Source organism: Durio zibethinus, chromosome 10 (genome assembly GCF_047325235.1).
Source record: "Durio zibethinus cultivar Kanyao isolate XHJ-2024 chromosome 10, ASM4732523v1, whole genome shotgun sequence".
In the NCBI taxonomy this organism is placed as follows: domain Eukaryota; kingdom Viridiplantae; phylum Streptophyta; class Magnoliopsida; order Malvales; family Malvaceae; genus Durio; species Durio zibethinus.
The window spans coordinates 19,022,407-19,042,251 of NC_143171.1; the positions used below are offsets into that span (position 1 = coordinate 19,022,407).

Genomic DNA, 19,845 nt, shown 5'->3' on the forward strand with positions numbered 1-19,845 from the left:
GGACAACCATCACATGCCTTCATAATGTTCTTCAAACCTCAAAGCTTAAGCTTTTCCACGGGACTTGTATTATTGGGTTCCTCCATCTTTCGTGGGCTTTTTGTTTTTGAAAATTCTCAAGGGCAAAGCAGACAGGGCAGAAAGGTAGTTTTCTTTTTTTGTCGTTTTATTGAATAGTTAAGTTGAATAAAGGAAGAAAAGAGGACTTTTCTTTTTTTTTTTTTTCGATAAAAGAAAAGAAGACTTCTTTGACTGCAGCCATTGTTGCCCGGGTGGAGCTTGATTTTGACCACTGGGAAACCAATAAATCGAATATTTCCTAAACCTCCACGTCTTCATATTGCAACTTAGAACTTACAACAATTAAAGATATTGTTATAATGCGTTGTATCTATAAAACAAACACAGCCTTTGACTTTTTTTTTTTTTCTCTAGGGTTGGTGTTAGGGAAAAAAATATAGAGGACAGAGAGGAAAGACGTGGCGTTGAGAAAGTCCTTTACCATGACAATTACAATCAACATCTAAAAGAACTCTTGGATCTTATTAAAAACATGGTTGATTTAAGTAAGATTTAGAATTAGTATTGCTTTTGAAAATAGTTTTTACGTTTAAAAATTACTTTTATCTAATTTCAATGTTTTTTAATATAAAAATTTAGTTTACAAATTTAAATAAAAAATTAAAAAAATACTTTTACAGTAGAAAATTACATTTAAAATAAAAAATCACTACATTATCTCTTTCATTTTTAAGATTTCATTATATATATATATATGTATATCTTTAAACATTCTAATTACTCACAAAACTTTTTTATAACAATATCAAATACTTGAAAAAAAAAATTATCATATATTTCAAACGTATTTTTTCTATTTGAATTTTTTTCAAACAGAACTTATTACACCATATATTGGCTCTATAGATCAAAATTATTGGCAACTCTAAGAGCAATACATGTATTATTTTATCCTGAGTCTCAACAGTAAGTAATTTTAGATTCAGAGTTGTGGGAATATAGCTTGTGGTGTGTGAGTATTCAATGAGTGAGATAAATGTACTTATTATTTGCTTCATTTTTTCTTGATAAAAGGAAGGGATGTTCTAAATAAATCATAAAAAATTTTTTATACATTTCATAAATTTTCTTTCAAAAATACTCACGTATTAAATATCAAATTTAGGCTTTAAGAAAAGACAAAAATACCTTCAATATCTTATACACCCACTCTTTTTTCTTCTTCCTTATTTCTTTTTTTTTTTTTCTTTTTTTTCCTTCTTCCTCTTTAATTCCTCTTTTTCATACACTAAACCCTAATTCTTTAAAACAAAAACCTAATTTTTGAAACCTTAGTTAAACCCTACAAATTATGTAAGAATTGATTCAAAAATGAGAAACAACGATGAGGCAGAAGAACTCAATGAGATATGTAGTCGATTTTGCAATTTTATAATTTTCGAAAATCTATTTTTGAGAAATATACTGTATATTCAAAAACATATTTTCAAGAATTATTTTATATTTTCGAAAATAGATTTTCGAGAATACAATAAAATTCTCATAAATGGATTTTTAAAAATACAACTTAATTATCAAAAATATCATTTCAAGAATATAGTATAATTCTCAGAGATCCATTTATGAGAATTATGTTGTATTCTTGGAATTCGATATCGAAGAATTATTTTCTATTCTCGAAATTCTTGAAAATATGTTTTCAAGCATACATTATAATCTTCAAAAATCTGTTTTCAAGATTTATTTTGTATTCTCAAAAATGGAATTCTGTGAATACAAAATAATTATAAGAAATCTTTATCTTTTAATAATATTTTTTAACATATTATGTAATATGTAGATTAATTTGAAAAATGCACAATAGAGTGAGATCAATTATCACACAATTTAGATACTGGATATGATTGTACCAATCTATTTACTACAAAAGAGGTAAGATTTAGTGTTATTGGCAGGCATACAAGCATAGAATATACGTAATAAGTTGAAAATATTTTGTAGGTGTTTTATAGTAAATAAGTTTTGATTTTATGGGCTAGACATGTAAAAATAGATTAAGGATTCATGATAATGATTAAACACTTAAAGTGAGAGGCTTGAGAAAACCTAGAATAAAATTAGCATGTGAACGAAGTGGAAAATACAAATAGTTTAAGAATAAGGGCAATGTAGAAGAAATAAAATGTAAGAGAACAAAAACAAAAAAAGTGTGGTTATCCATTTAAGTTATATGGGATTACGTTGGCAATGGATAATGAATGGGGTGTGAAAGTAGTATGTGAAATTCACAATCATCTACTAGTACAACAATTACAGGATATTCACATGTGGGTTGATTAACTAAAAAAGAAAAAAGATTAATTGCTAATATGTCAGATAATATGGTTAGACCCAGAAACATACTGTTAACTATAAAATAACATGATGAGAAGAATGTCAGCACTATAAAGACAATATACAATGAATGCAAAAAACACAAATATGTTAAAAAAGCTAATAGATCACAAATGCAACAATTGATGAAAAAGTTGACAAATTGTAAATACCTAAAGTGGCATAGGTATGACGAGTAGTCAAGTGACTGTGTAAAAAACCTATTATGGGCTTATCTTACTGGTGTAAAATTATTGCAAGCATTCCCATTAGTCTTGATTATGGATTACACTTATAAAACAAACAAATACTATATGTTACTACTTAAAAGTATTGGTGTTACTTCCACTAAGATGACATTTTCTATTGCATTTGTGTACAATAAAAGCTGAGTGTTCTAAGAATTATATTTGGACATTGGGTAAGTTCAAAGATTTGATGCCTACTAGTAAATTTTCTATTATTATTGTTACTGATAGAGAGTTGGCATTGATGAATGCCATAAAAATAGTATTTTCGAGCATGACCAATCTTTTTTATTGATTGCATATTAATAAAAATGTGATTGCAAATTGTAAGAAGTTTTTTGAGCAAAAGGAGAAATAGGAAACATTCATATCCAGATGGAATGTACTGATATATTCATCTACCTATGATGAGCATGAAAGGCATTTAAGCTCATTTGAAATTGATTACCAAACTTATCTAGGTGCATTAAAGTATGTGAAAAAGCAGTGATTGGCAAAATATCAAGACAGATTTATTACAGCTTAGATGAATAAAATAATACATTTTGACAATGTTACAACAAATATATATGATTTATGTTCGTAATATTATTTATGGTTTTTAATGTTTCATAGCAAATCATTAATATACCTTTATTATTTTTTTTAGGGCCAAGAGTGCACATTTGAAATTAGAAAGATACCTTGGATCATCATAACGAGATTTCGAATTATCATGGAAGATAGTTAACGCACTTATTGTGCTTCAACATATAGAGATCAAGGCTTCATTTAAGTGAAGTGCTACCATTGTGGAGCATAATTTCAAGCCTTTATTCTTCAAAGAATTGCCATATTTGATATCTAAGAGCGCATAAAATATGATATTGATAGAGGTCAAACGAGTTAATCATGTTGGGTTGATACACATGCTTGTGGTTGTGTGATCAAAAGCACATAAGGATTACCTTGTGTTCATGAAGTTGTAAAGCATATAAGAATACGAAATCCAATTTCTTTATCTAAAGTGCATCCATATTGAAAGAGGTTAGATTTAATGAAGAGTGAAGATAATTCAATATTTAATGAGTCAGCCATCTAGTTTGAGGTTGACCGAATCATCAAATGCTTCAATGACTGTGATGAGTTTAATAAGTTGGCCTTGAAAAGAAAGTTGCAAAAACTTGGTGATTTATCCATAACTATCTTGATGCTAACATTAGAGATGGCTAAGCCAAAAAGTCACAGAACATTAAAATATATACTTCTATACGACGTGACGTGTTACACTGAGAGATTGTGTTATTAGCTCAGAATAATACATTACCACTAAACACGACAAACTCAAAGAAACCAACATAATAAATTGCTAAAATTCCTATTCACCAATCGTATGGTAATATGATTGTTTCGCACTTAATACATTTGAGTGAAAAAAGCAATCTCATCCAATAGATGTGCCTCTTATATATCGTTGTATGGGGCCCAACACATGTCCTATACTATCAACCTATCTAAGTTTCACGTGAAGTGGGGCAATGTATTAGCATAAATACGAATTTTCCATTGATGAGCACAGGGTAGATTGTCTGAGTAAGTCAAATTGACAATTGGACCCAAAGATGAAAGTGCTTATAAATCCACACCTATATGAAATACATAAGTAATATTTAGTTAGATAATTACAAACATGACTAATAAAAAATATATCAAATCATTATAATATGTTTTAAATAATTATAAATACATACCTGGATAAGTGTCAGATATTTGGTAATCTGATGTATGTGTGCACTACTCACAATCCCAAGTTGCCTATACAAGTAAGTGAGGCCAGTTATCTTCTAAGCATACCTCCTAATGGTAATGAGGTCCTTCAATAGGGGTAAGTATGCTAGTGAGACTATCATCATGGTCTTGTCACAAAATAATGTACTCCTTACCAAATATAGTAGAAAAGCATAGGATGCACATCCAATCACTTTATCATTTGATGCATCAGTGACATGCTTGAAGGTCTTACACAGCCAAGATAGTTGAATAGTAGATCCCTTACTTTATTCAGTCTTCATTTTAGCATCATCATAAGAAATTCGAAGCAACCTTGATATTAATGTGTTTTTTTAATGCATTGTCAACAAACTAGCATTGTAACCGAGGTTTCATTGATTGGTAAGTGGAGAAAGGCAAACACATTGTCCAACGTGATAGTTATCTCACTAAATGACATATGAAATGTGTTCATCTCCGACTACCACCTCTCGATAAAAGCAAAGATTAATGTTGTGTTGATGGTATGATAGGTGTAGTCGATAAGTAAGGGCAACCCTAATTGGACCTCATGGGCTTGGATTCTACTTTGTGCTTAATCTACATGCCATTGCTATAATCGGCTTGTGGTTAATTGATTTCAATGGACCTTGTTCTTGTAACAATAACAACAACAACAATAACTAAAAGATTAATACAACATTCCTAATATCAACATCATACGTAATATCATCAACAACAACAATCAACCTTTAAACTCTAAATACATAAACTAACATGATTCATATTATTTAATTTGAATGATTATTTGGTCATTCCAAATTTGGAATACAATATGATAAGTGAAACTCAAGATAATGAAGGTATCAATCAGAGCCATCGGGAAAGACTCCACTTGATGCTTATCTAAGGTGAAAGTTAAAGGGTCAGCTTGAGGAATCTCATCAACCATATGAATTTTAGGCTCACCATTCTCCCAACTCTCCATGTCCTTTTAAAGGCAGTCGAACACCTTCGACTCAGATCGGCATCAACTCCAGTACGTCAACTTGGTGGAACAAGCTATATCCATAACAAAACATAACTTATTAAAATTGTTAACTTAAAGATAAATTTACAAAATATATTAATTCATGGCAAAATTAAATCAAAATGTATAAAAAAATGGATCCTTAAGTTTCTTAGAAATCAATTGCCGAGAAACCTAAGGTCTTTTTGGAAAAAGATTTTTGAAAGTCAAGTTTTCTCGAAAATTAATTTTCGATAGAATACAAGTTTTGTTAGAAATTAGTTTTTGAGAGGCCTTAAGTTTTTTTGAAAATGGGTTTATGAGATGATAACATTTTTTTTCAGAAACCCAATTTAGAAAATATCAAATGTTTCTCGAAATTGTATTTTCAAGAGGCTTTAAGTTTTCTTGGAAATTTATTTTTTGAAAAGCTCAAATTCAACATAATTCTATCGTAAACCTTAAATCTTATTTCCACATGAATTTCAATTACATTTCAACCAAATTACTTGAAAAGAAAGCAAGAAATATTATCTTTAATCAATAAAAAACTAAAAAAAAAAAGTTGATTTGGGGTTAGTTTGATTGATTTAGGATTTTGATTGTAAAGAAAAAAATAATAATAAAAATAAAATCGAAAGGATAGGAAGTGAAAATAGAAAAATTAAATGTGAAATGTATTTATTAGAAATAAAATATTTAAGTTTGAATTGAATATATATTTAATAGTGGGTATATACAGTAAAATTGAGGGTACAAACAAAATTCTTCTTAAAAAAAAGAGAGAGAAACTCAAAGAAATGAGAGAAAGACTCCAAACCGAACGAATCCAAAAGTATCTCAGACTGATATTTATTACGTCATCTAGTGGCATCTAATCCTCTTTTTGTTAAATATTTTAACCTCCGCGGTCCCACCACAAAATATCTCTTACTCACTGAGATTAGAGCTTAAAAATCCTCAAATTTGCAGAAACTGCAACACATCCATCTAACTCTCCCCAATCTGTCTTTATTCCTCAATCTTTTACCATGCTTTGAGGTTTGCAGTTGATATCTTTGGAATACTGAAAATGGAAAGTGAAGTTGCAAGACGCAGAATCAGCACAATTGCAAACCATTTTTCACCCAATGTGGACTTTTTATCTGCCACCCACCTTCTCCCATGGTAAAAGTTACCATTCTCTTTCTCGTTCCCGAGAAAATGCCATCGTCAGTTTTTAAGTTACTATTATGTGATGAGCATGCAGGAAAGCTGAAAAGCTTATTTGCCTTAGATGTTTAATGCTTTTTCTGTTCTTAATAAAACTTCAATTTCAATTCTTCAATTTCAAGAATTAAACATGGCACCTATCTGAAACTTGGCTGTCAGGAAATCTTTTATGGCTGCCTTTAAGGACTAAAGCACAATATGTTGAGTAGGCAATGAAAACTTAAGCCAAGACTCAAGATTATTGCAATATATGAACATTTTATGCTTATTGTATCATGCCTTTTATCTTATAATAAGGAAATAAGGTTGCCATTTGGGTGTGTATGTTAGTGATCATTTAAAACCTTTGCAAAATATGCTCACCAAAATCAATTATCACTCGTAAATTTTAAAGAAACAATTCCCAACACATCGACCTGACTTGATTCATATTCTTCATCTTAGAAATGGGACTTCTAAAATGCCTTAGGAAATGTTTGAGACAGATATTGTGAGCTATACTCATTCACAGATGTGAACTGATGAAGTCTCTATTTGGAGCCCGCTACAGCACCCATATAGCTTGGTCATAGGGCATAGAAATTGGAATGCTGAACCAACAAGTACCTACCAGGAAAAAACAGAAAGGATTAATGACAATTACCAAGAGAATTTGATTTTAACTTTTATTCTAAGAGAAATAAATTTATCATGTTTCCCTGTTTCATTTATTTTTTTCCCCTCATGTTTCTTATTTTATTTCCCATCTCCTTGCTTCTTTCGTGAATGACGATACAAAGTTGATTCATTTTTCCTGTATTTTGCATCAAAGAACTGCAGTGGGAGTTTGAACTCTGTGATCCGGAGGTATGATAATAGAATGTATTTTGCACGTCAGGGGTCTGCATATCAAGCTTGTTTCTTGAGACAGGTTTCAAGCGAAGAGGTGCTTACCTTTCCACTCAAACGGTACTACTTGTTTCAATAATTTACTAGCAACTGAGTCCATCATTCTGCGTTGTTCTGCCACAGAGAACTGCATCTCAGTGTGTTGCACCCCACAATCCCCCTTGTACTGCAATGGAGAGTTCTCCTAATGCTTCTGAATCACCATTATTTTCGAGGCCTGAAACGGTGGAGCCAAACTTCTCAAATTCTCAAATTTGGCGGCAATCCAATCTCTGGGACTAGACTGGAGGTTGTCCATGCCTGACCCTCCTAAGTTTGCTAGACCAAATAAAAGCACAAGTGAAGGGATGCTGTTACAATCTAAGAAGAAAACATGTTCCAGATCTAATGGTAAGTAATTTGGTTTCTGAACAATATAATCTTGATGTATTCGTTTTAATATGTTTTAGGCTTAGCTTATTCAAAAACAAAAGTAGTTTTGTTGACTTGAGTATATAATCTTACATGTTAAGCTGTACAGAAAGCCATAAACTCATTTTCAGTTCAATCAGTGATTTCCAAAAAGCAAGTAAATCATCTAGGCTATATGCATTTCACAAAATGGTTGAACAATTACCGGATAATGCAAAACTTGAGATGAAAAGAAGTGTATCTAGGTGCAAATTGTAAATTGCAGTACTATATTTTATTTTTATTGATTTTTAAATTGCTATGAAAAAATGTCAACAATCACCTTTTCTCACGTGGAAAGAGAAACAAATCATATCCCCCCTTCCCCTCTTCTCCAAGAAAAAAAAAACACACACACACACACACAACTAATATTTAAGGGCGACTAAGAATTTGGTTTCATCTTTCTTGGAAATTTTGTGCTGATTTAAGTTAATTGTATTTTTTTTTTTTTTTTTTGTATTTCATGCAGGCGTTGAATGGTTTCCTAGGATGGATGTTGTAGAATCTGGGCGCAATTATTGTTAGAAAAACTAAATAAGAGAAGAGAAATAATAGAAAAGAATTTTGGCTTTGAGGTTTGAAAAACACTTTCTTAAAGTCAATTATGCATTTAGGATATAACAAAGTCTCAAACTCTTTAATCAGAAACAGTGAAAATAGTTATACTGAAAGATTTATTTATAATGAATGAACATGCATAAGCTTCTATTCAGATGATTATAACTTTTTATATAATCATGACCTTTATGAATAATAATATATTTTTATTCATATAGTTATGACCATTTATCATATGATAATTATTTGTATTCAAACATAATTATTTAAAATATGAATAAAATTAATACAAAATTTAATTTTTTTCATTAATAATTAAAATTTTCTATCCAATGTGGGATGCACGCATTCTAAACTACTAATAATCCCTTATTAGTTTGGAATGTTGGTACTTAATCATTAACCTTTCGCAAAAATAAATAGTATGAATACAAGAAGCTATCTCTCAATTTAAACATTTAGTTATCATATATATCTTAGAATTCTAACAAAATTGATGGTATTCGTAAATTAAACCTCAACTTCTAGTGTTAAAATTGAAGATATAATACATATAATACTTATTTATTCTTCTATAAGAGGTTTATAATTGCTTTTAGCATAATTATGGCCATGTGCATATCCTATTCATAAACATTTACAAGAGAGACCCTAATTATTCTTGTTGAAGCAGCACCACTTCTATATTTATATAGGTAGAGTTTCTATTATGTCTTCATTGCTTTATACATTTAAAACTCTATTAAAAGTATAAAAACTCATCTTTCCCATGCAACGGATCACACTAGTTTCTAAAATTTGAATGGATTGTACTAATGCTTAATAAACGCATAACAATAACTTGTTTTTACTCATTAAACTTTGTAATTAAAGGTTACTAATTCAAAGTTGGGTTCTCATTATTGGTGTCTAATAATAAGGGTTTAAATCTATTCTACTTGTAGTACCATTAACCAAATATCTTGGAATTCAATTTTCTTTTATGGCAATTACCCCCACTTAAAATTGAATATCTAATATAATTACTTCAGGCTAATATGTCCAAACTTTTCATTTTTCATATCATTTATATGCTTCAGATATTGTTACCTCATTCTTATCATTTTAATAAATAGTTGATTTTGGTTGTGGCCACAATTTGATATTTATTAATTTCAATCATTCTATTTCCATACTTTTATATATTTTTAATACAATTGGATAAACTTAATGAATAAATAAAATAATTTTGGTCTTTTAAGATTTTTAAGGACCTTTTTATGACTTTACTTTAATAAGGGTTTAAACTTATTAGCTTGTATAATTTACTCATAAAATTATACTAAAATCTTACAACACTATGGTGATAATTTTTATTTCTTTTGATTCTTAGTACCCTCACCATTTGCAAGTATGCATTTTTTTATTAAAGAATATCTCATTCAATTATCAAGATATCATATATACTTAATCAAGTTGTCATTTCATTTATTTTTTCACTATTTGGTGGTTTTTTTAAGTAAGAGGCATTCAAATCCACCCTTAATGAAAGATAATTAGCTGATATCTTAATATTTTAATAAAAATTTCAAAACTTTTATATTTTAACTCAATATAAGAGTTTACATCAATTAGTAGATTTCAAATATAATCATGCTTCTATAGTCTTATTTTAAGACTTTTATGTCAATTCATAAATATTTATATGAATCTATTTCATCATGGAAACTAATAATAATTTTTTATTACCATGAACAAAACCATTTTTATCACCCAAATGGATCAAATAGCATTCTTTTTGCTATTATAGAAGTTTTCAAATTCATAAGATCTTTGAATCACTCATGACTTCCAAAGTAAATATACTTTGAAATTTTTACTATATAAAAACATAGATGATAAATCATTTGTACAATCCATGAATTAGACCACATACATAACAAAAAATTACCACAACTTGATCAAGATTATGGCATCAATTTTGGCTTATGGCTATTCTAAGCCAACCATAATAATCCACCTCATACCTATAAATCATGTAGATTTGGTTATTAAAGTTATCTCATTTATAATGTTGGCTTTTAGTGAAACCAACTATTTGAAATATTATCATGAGTTTTCAATGCATATAGTAATTGCCTAACGGCCAATTCCAAATTCATGATTATTGAAATCTCTAAAATTGATTTCAAAATTTTATGAGAACTTTATTTCTCCACCATTGTGTAGCCTATATAGCTCTGTTATTGACCACTTTTAATTGGTCATAACATTTTCAAATATATAATAAATTTAGACTTTACTCATGGGACTAATATGCCTATGTACAATAAGAGTCCATAGTATATTTAACTCTAACTTCAAATACTTTCACAATTATTTTGTAACTAATATGTTCATATCTAGATCACCATATCAATGCAAGTAATGAAATATGAATCTAAAGAATCATTTCATAAAATAGTATAAACAATAATTATAATATAAGTTTTATTCATATTTCATGTAAAAATTCGTGATAAAATTGCAATGGTTAAATTATTGATTGGCTAATTCCAAGGCTTACGACTTTCGTAAACCAATATTATTATCTAAGCCTATACATATGGTGTATAACTAACCACATCATTGCCATTGTCATGAAACTATTGAAAACCTCATAAACTTGTTCACTTTTTATTTTAACAGCCTACAAAAGGTTATTTTTCCAAGTACAAGAGGCAAAAATACTTTCATTGTCTTTAACCAATAATGTAATAATTGGATGATGGCATTCTATCTCCATAGTCCATAACTCTTTTATATGTATAAAAAAGAAAATTTCATCCCATTCAGTTCATTTTTGTAATATATAGCAAACTGTACCAATGTTCTCTATGCCATCACAAAATAGAATTAAACACATGTATGTATTAGTGCCTTTGGAACATTGAATTTGCATGTTCTTTTCTAATTTATAAACATGCCTAATTAGACATTGATAAGCATATTTCAAAATACTAGTTATCGACAAATGCTTCAATATTTTTTAATGGCATGCCTTTTCGTTTAATCAAATCCCATATGCGAAAAACAACAATACTTTTTTAACCATATATTGATTAACTTTTTGATGGCTTTTATATGATTTTCACTTTGTGATTGTTCACAATAAAATTTTATAATCACTTCTAGTGTAATACACCCAACAGGTAAAATATATATCACACTACCTATGTTTCTGATAATAATCATTATTTAGTTTATTATCCACCAATTAATCCATGAAACACCATATCTCTAATGAAGATTTTTATGGAAATTAATATTGTGGTCTATAGAAATATTAATCCTTTGACACCTTGAACCTTCTTTAATATTGATCTCTAACTTATACCAATTTTTTATCCTTGTAACTTCCTTATGTGAAATATAAATTTTTCATAATTGCCTTTAAATTGTTAAAAAACTAAATAAGAGAAGAGAAATAATAGAAAAGAGTTTTGGCTTTGAGGCGTGAAGAACACTTTCCTAAAAGCAATTATGCCTTTAGGATACAATAAAAGCCTCAAACTCTCCAATCAAAAGTAGTGAATATAATGAATGAACATATATAAACTTTTATTCAGATGGTTATGACCTTTTGTATGATCATAACTTTGTGAATAATAATATATTTTTACTTAAATAGTTATGATCATTTGTCATATGATAATTATTTGTATTCAAACATAATTATTTAAAATATAAATAAAATTAATACAAAAATTAATTTTGTTCATTAATAATTAAATCTTTCTATCCAACATAGGATACACCATATTCTAAACTACCAACAATTATGTTATGATGGTAGAAACTTAAGGTGTTAGCATCATTGACATTAGAGTGGATGTTGATGACCAAAAGTAAAGATAAATATTCTTATTTATGTTCTTACACTATTCCAACGTCTTTCATTTCATATTAAATATGTCAATTTTAGACATGATATAAAAATAATATGAAAAAAGATATAAACATGATATCTTTTAAAATTTTGACAAAATTGTATATGAGTTTGGTAAAAAAAAAATTTTATGTCATGTCCATAAGTAATTTTCATGTTTTACATGTGTTTGACATGAAACAGATATAATACAAATAGTTGAATTGCCAAATCTAACTGATATTGACAGAATTTTTTATTATCTCTTTCTAGAGGATACTTAATTTAGGTAAGATTCAGATATACATGAGAAGCACAAATTTATTCATTTTAATATTTACTTTGGGATGTTGCCTTGTCATTCTTTGTCATTAGTAAACTTAAATTAATCTTCACATTGATCCGATAAGAATATTGTTTTCATGACAGTTTAATAGTAACTGCCTAACGCTCCAGCCAGTGTTGGAAACCAATAGCTGGGTGCTCAAATGATTCGATCTCAGCATATCGCAAGATAGAAATATCATAAGAGCCCTACCAGTTTATATGGCCACTTCCTACTAATGTGAATAAGGGTAGCGTCCAAGTTGAGTTTCTGTCAGTCCAAGTATCATCTATTGATTTCTTCTTGAGTCTATCTTTCTGCTTTTGGATATATAATCTAATAAATATTAAAAGTAGTGAAAGTTTTCACTATTTTATCCATGGGCAAGTAATGCACTTTTAACTGAATCTAAGGCTAATATTTGTTCAAATATTTTTAATTAATTTTTATTTATCTTCATATCAAATTTAAAATCTTTAAAATTTCAACAATAGGTTTAGTTGGAAAAGTATTATTCACCTTGGATAAAGTAGTGGAAACAAATATTAATAAAATTTGCATTTTACTTGATATGCTTGTTTTCTCCATGTTGACATTTATTTTATGTCTGAGTAAATAGGTGAATGTCACAGTTAGGATATAACAATCAAAGAAGTTTGTTCTGAACATTAATGTAAAAACAACCAAATACCAGTTGATTCTCACAACTTTTATCTGCTAGGTGTTGAGGGTTTGGTCAAAGAAATCTTTTAGTCGTCATTTTATTTTCTCAAGATATAAGGGTTCTAATAAGCGTAGATGCAAGAATGTTCGCTAGGAATTGTTTCATCGAATCAGATGCCATTTTTTTAATCTCCTGATATGGTGGAATAGGAGTAAAGAAGGTAAAAAAAACCTGAAACCGACGGGTTTCGACCCGACCCAACCTCTTAGGGTTGATTTTTTTTTTTTGAAAATCAGGTATCGGGTCAGGTCAGGTGGCATAAAGAAAAATTCAAAGTCGGGTTGGGGTCGGGTTTTAGGCAAACCCAACCTACTCGATCCGATATATATAAAAAATTATTTTTTTAATTAATTATTTAATTTAATATTTATTTATATATATTTTATATATATAATTTCATATTTATATTAAAAATAATATTTTATTAATTTCGAGTCAGGTCTGATTGGATTCGAGTATAAAATAATAAAAAATTTATCAGGTCGGGTCGAGTCAGGTTTAGGGCGAGTAAAAACCTGCCTCGACCCGACCCGCTACCATCACTAAATATGAGCTCTATGTTATGTTAAATATGTGCCTAAATTCGTTAGATAAGACCAGATTTGAATAAGATGTGACACCGTAATTGCCTCAGATGGTTGCCTCAGACTAGAAGCAAATTTTGATTTTTGAATTGTATTCCTTAGATAAATTAACAATAGTCTTGGCATATTATGCATATGCTTTCTTCATCTTTATTTATGAACCCATATCCACACAAGAATTCATTCTAAGATTTAGCAGGTTGATTGGACAGGGGTTTGTTCTGGTTTTTATAAACTTTTGCGTTCATGTCCAGGGATTCAAATAGCAGTGCTATAGTGAAATAGCGATTACGAAATTATGATAACACCATATTCCGTCACCGCTATCAAGAAAAATGCAATTGAAAAATTTAATCCCACTCAAAATAGTGTGTAACGATCGCTGAAAGATGGTGTAACGAAAAATAGTAGCAATAACAGACCATTATTAACGCTATCTTGTTTTTCAATCAGTACAAATTAAAAAAAAAAACTTTCAAGTTTCAACCCAATCTGTGAAGATTCTCAAAAATCATAATAAAACAACTAAGATTGTAAAGGCAAAAGTAAAAACAAAAGCCAAAAGAAAAAATAACTTAGTAAGTCAATCTCATTCTTATATTCTCAGTTTCAAATTTCATCTAAAAATCCTTAGAAAACAATATCAACTATCAACCATTCAATCGGTAGCTACCCAAATTCAAATCAACATCAAATCCTCAATCAACAATCAAAATCAAAGAAGGTAAGAAGAAATTAAATTACCTATTTTTTTTTTAATTTTGTAGAATAATGTTGATCTTTGTGTTTGTGAAAATTTAAGTAAGAGAGATGAGGTTATATGAGAAAGAGAGATGAAAAAAAAAAAGGAGTTGGTTGAATTGATTTGAGGGAACGATGTCATAAAAAAGGTTGAAGATAAACAAGAAAAATTTTGCGAAAAATTTGGGGACTGTTTGAAAGAGAATTGGAAAGTGGGGTGGGGTGTTGGCTCTTATCTCAGATAGGGTGATGGATGGGATGGAGTGCGGTGAGGGGTGGCGTTGGGTGGGGTGGGGTGCATTGGGGGTAGGGTGAGGATGGATAGTTTTTATTTAATTTTATAATTAATTTTATTAAAATATAAATTTAAAATTTTGTAATTTTAAAAATTTTTTTAGATAAAATTTAATTAGAGGGATTGGGATTTTATAATTGAAAAAATTAAGAGATTAGTAATTTAATATGATATACATATGGATTTTAGATGAAAAATTTTAATAAATTTTTTTGTATAAGTTAAATGAAAAATAATTAAAATTAAATATTATATTTTGATTTTGTTATTTATTAATTTATAATTTTATATTTGAAATTTAATAATTTTTTTATTGTTTTGGTATTTATATTGTTGTTAATTCTTTCGCTATTAAATTAATTTTTATTAATTTATTTTCATTTTTGTGTAATTATTTAATATTCTATTTATTATTATCTAACTAAAATTGTGAATAGTTTTTTTTAAAAAATAAAAAATAGAGTATCATAAACTATTTTAAAAATAATTAAATAATAATTTTTATGATTATAATTATAATTATTATATTTTATAACAAATAGTGTAAAATTTAAAAAAAATTCACGATCACGATGACTTTGATGACTGCAATGATCTCTGTTATATCAAAAAATATGATAAATGCGATGTGACTGAAAACGTGATTGTGATCGCTATATAAATCTCTGTGTCCAAGCTTTTACAAACTTACAAATACTGGAAGACACTCATAAGGATGGCTCCTTTGCTTCTTTTGATTCAGTGATGCAAACGTCATTCCTAAACTTTGAGATCAACTGGTGGTGGAAGCATTAAAACTTTGACACCATCTTATGTACTGTATTGATATAAATATGCCATTAATGCTCAATGCTTACTGTCTCAGACTCTTGGTTTCTATATGATCAATCTGTTGCTCTTATTGATATTGTTGTTGCAACTAAGACCGGGATGGAGTTTGTTTCTTAAAGTGTACCCTCTACTATTGGATAATGAGTATTGATGTTGAGGTCTGAAAGAATGATAGAATAATTGATGTATCAGAATTTATGAATTATCATTTTCATTTAAATATTCCATGACTAATATGTTGTTCAGCATAAACTCTGTCTGTATATATGCGCAAAATGTTTATGCATGATGTTACTCTGTATTTGTGGTAGCAATACGTTGGATTGGCTTGGTTAATAACTTGCTGTCATAGTATATGGATGGTTACAGCCCATAGGGTCACTGTATTATGTTTGTGCAGCTAATAGTCATTATCTTAACTTGCACGGGAGGAAGCATTATGAATGTATGATTCTGTATTTATTTAAACTTTATATAAAATATGATTTTGAAAATTGGGAACTTCTGAGAATCGACAGACCAGAGGGATGCCATGTCAAATTGATTTTTACGAAATATTGCTTCAAGTTTTCGAACTCAAATAGTAATAAATGACCATCCTATTGGGAAATTAAGGAAAATAAAATCTGAAAGGGAATAAGAAGCAGAATAGGGTTGATGATGATAAAAATGTCCATAAATTCCAAATATATATAAGTGGTTTGATTAGTGTTGAGGAGGAAACTTACTCACATCTAATAGCTAAAGTATTGAACTGTGACTTTATAACTAAGTACTACGTTTCTTCTATTGAGATATCTTAAAGGACAAATCCGTGAGAGTAAAGTCTTCAATGGCCACCTTAGTAGACAATATTTCGTGGTGGGTGCAACATGTTTATTTATTGCATTAACAATGGCCATCTGTGGGAAACTGGATTATTTCTCACTAAACACACCGTTATCTTATGAGGATGCGTTTTCTCAAAAAATGACTGAAGAGAGGCTTAAAGACACAACTGTGAAGACAGGCCTTCGAGTCCCCGTATTCTCGTTTGCGAAAAACTTTATCATTTCTCATTGAACACGCAGTAACTTTCCAAGTAATGGTCACCACTATCTTATGGAGACGCCCTTTTTCAAAAGATAAAATCCTGAAGACAGGCCTTGGTGCATCCAGATTTCAAAACAAATAATACCTCAATTATATAACGAATAACACCTTATAGTGAGCATAATCCAAGAATCTTTCACTATAACAAAAGAGGTTTTTAGTGAGAGTTGCGACCCTCACTAAAAGTTTACATAATTCTCACGAATTCTTTTAATGAAGATTAATGTAATTTTCATATGTTCTTACGGCAAGTTCCTTTACATTGATCTTCATATGCTCTTATTCTATGTTCCTTCTTTAATTATATAAAACGAGAAATAAAACCAGAACCTCACTAAATTTATCATTTAGCCAGGACTAAAGGATTGTCACTGTATATAAACAATTAATGAAGATCACTTTTGACCTTCACTAAATGTAAAATTAATAATAAAAGTTAATTTTGACTTTCACTATATCTTTTACTTCTAAGAAAGTTTCTATTGACGTTGCCTTACAATTTTTGTTTTTAGTGAAAAATTCTATTGACCCTCACTTAAAATTACTTTTATTTAGGATTATAACCCCCACTAAAATACTTTGAATACTTATTTATATAATTTTATTTACTGTGTTAATAACTACATATATGTTTTATATTTATAATTTTTTTTACTCCAAACAAAAAATAAATAAATAAAATTTGTCCAAAATATTATTGAATAAAATCAAATAAGCATTCACATACATTAATTCTGAACGATATACAAACATCTTTCAAAATTGACCTATCAATTCTCTTTTTTAAGTACTCTATGGTCTTTTGTCCAAAAAACTTGATTGGTTTAATAAGGCAATTGAAGCAATAAACAATCAAAGTCATCTAATGTCGATTTAATATGGTTGTTGCTTTGATGCTTAATTCGGGATTATTTTTTCATGATGGCATCAAAATCTTGTAATAGTATTGTTACAGCCTTAAAGGCCATTTCGAAGATGCACAACAAGTTCTGCACATTTATATTCCTTGATAGGTGCTTCTTAATTATAGCCTACCAGCAGGAAATGTAAATCAACAACACGAATTTCTATAATAAAAAATTCACCTCAAAATAAATTTAACCAGAATAAGACCAAGCAACATTGGCTAAACATCTGAACAGTAAATAATCTTCTAAAAATAAGTTTCTAACTTAAAAAAAGAATTGCAATAAGTATTTCAAAAAATTTACCCCAGCATACATTGCTGTAAATCATAAATTAAAATAATTAAAAAAAAAGATCATAACTCAAACCAAAGGTCAGTTGATATTGCACTGTACTTTTTCATTGAAGTTCGGACCAAGCTTTTTAATATTGTTGCGACCTTTTGCACAGATGCCATCAACCATTTCTAAACCTGAATTTCAAATAAAAAACCTTTATATAATAGTTTATAACTATAATTTGGTATGAAAAGAGTTAAATTTACAGTTCAAAACAATTACAAACTTTAAAGAATAATATTAAAACATGCTAATGATGAAAACGATGGTGAGATTGAAAAGAAATGAACTAGTAATAAGTAAGGCCTCTTATTATGGGACAAGTAATGAAAGAAAGCAAATTTCTAATTAAAACTTCATGTTTGCTAATTCATTGAACTATATACTGAACAAGTATGAGCTACATTATCAAATAATAATGTTTGGCAATGTATGCTATGTGTTTAAGGTGAAGAAACTTACATCCTTTGCTGACCAACAAGCTAAGACTGATAGGGAAAATATTCTCTGATAAGTAAGCCAAACTATAATGTAAGTCCAACGTGGGGAGAATGTAGACATTTTACTAGTCAAATGTCCTTCTAGTGAAACAAGATTAATATGTGTGAGTCTGCCACTATTTAGAACATTTTACATACTCATCCTAAAGTTGGATAAAACGTCGATCCCTAGAAAGCCAAGTACTGAACTAAATCTACAAATAGATCAAGATATGAAGTTGCCATTTAGAGATAAGAATGTGATAGGAAAAAGAGATGTGGCTTTTACATAAGCAGCATCACAATCAATAGGGCAATTGTCAACCTATTTGTTTTCATGAAGTATGCTCTCACTCTAGGGATTTAGGTTTTTAGTAGTGTTTTTTTTAATATTTAGCGGCGTTTATAAATGGCATTAAAAGATTTGCAACTTTTATGAAAAATGTCACTTAGAGTGTCGGCTATATAGATGTTGTGAAAAATAATAGCTTTTTTGAAAAAACGCTGTCATTTTAGCAGCGTTTCTATCTTTGAAAAACCGTTAAATTAGTTGTGTTTTTATGAGAAAAATGTCATTACTTTGGTGACATTTGTAACTGAAAACATCGCTACTTTAGAGGTGTTTATATCTGTAAATGCCTCTATATTAACGATTTTTATATCTTTGAGAGGCCACTATTTTAGTGATATTTTTATGAGAAAAATGCCATTGCTTTGGTGGCATTTGTAATTGAAAACACCGCTACTTTAGAGGCATTTGTATATGAAAATGCCTTTATAGTAACTGTGTTTATATCTTTGAGACGCTGCTAATTTAGTGGCATTTTTATGAGAAAAATAGCGTTGCTTTGGTGGCATTTGTAACTGAAAATGTCACTACTTTAGAAGCATTTGTATCTGAAAACGTCTTTATATTAACGGCATTTATATCTTTTAGACGCCGCTAATTTAGTGATATTTTTTTAAGAAAAATGCTATTGCTTTGGTAGCGTTTGTATAAAAAATATCACTTACTAGCGGCATTTGTTAGTAAGAGCGCTTATACTTTTAGTGACGTTTTACGATACAAACGCCACTAAATTATTCATTTAGCGACATTATTGAATGCAAACGCTGCCATTATGTAAAAATGT

At 29.1% G+C, this 19,845-nt stretch overlaps 1 pseudogene; it reads left to right on the top strand.

Annotated features, from left to right (window-relative positions):
* Positions 1-6,309: 6,309 nt before the first annotated feature.
* LOC149516521 (uncharacterized) lies at positions 6,310-12,381 on the top strand (annotated as a pseudogene).
* The last annotated feature ends 7,464 nt before the right edge of the window (positions 12,382-19,845 follow it).